Genomic DNA, 906 nt, shown 5'->3' on the forward strand with positions numbered 1-906 from the left:
ACACCCTTCCACACACTTCCACAATCCACTCACCTCAAATTTCACCACAATATCAGAAAAACTCAGCATCCACAATTTCCACTACTGTACACTTTCATGCCGGAAACGGAAGTCCAACCATTTTTTTTAATTTATGTATTTTCTTCAAAATTTATTTTTTTTGGCAGAAAACTAATTGTTTTAGTTAAAAGTTGAACTAATATTATTAATAAATGGTCAACCAGTCATTAATATTGATATAATAATTTATAATTATAATATTAACATGAATAATATATATAATAGTAATAATATCCATTCTGTATATTAGATACACCTGAAAAAAAAAACTCAAAAGCGACTCAAGCATGAAAAGAAGAATCACGCGACACATTATATTCGCCAATTTCTTCCATTTCTTTAAAGTGGGGTTCGAGACATACATAGAAGACTGAATCATCTAAAATTTATTTTCCGACGAAAATGTTACTTTTTGTCACCGAGAAACAAACTCTTTTCACAAAATACATAAAATGTCAACCAAATATTTTACTTTATAAAAAAATTCCCCATCTACTGTAAACTTAACCTACAATAAATTTTCATCCAAAAAGATCAAATGCAAGATAGAACCAATAAATTTGGATTTAAAGTTGTTCTATTTTTATAAAGGGCATTAATTGTCAATTTAAAATTAAATTAAATAATTACTATAAAAAATTGTTTTTGATGAAAATGGGAATAGTAAAACATAAAACTTTATGTAGAACATATCAATTATATTCTTCTAATGAATAAAATATGCTCCTTCTTATGTTCTCATAAACTATACATTTCGAATTTCGCGCCCGTTTCACTTACTTCACTGGATAACCATCGAGGGCGCTACATGTCAAAACCCTCTTTCAATTTGCCTCAAGCCATTTC

The sequence above is a fragment of the Belonocnema kinseyi genome, chromosome 3, assembly GCF_010883055.1.
Source record: "Belonocnema kinseyi isolate 2016_QV_RU_SX_M_011 chromosome 3, B_treatae_v1, whole genome shotgun sequence".
NCBI classification, from domain to species: domain Eukaryota; kingdom Metazoa; phylum Arthropoda; class Insecta; order Hymenoptera; family Cynipidae; genus Belonocnema; species Belonocnema kinseyi.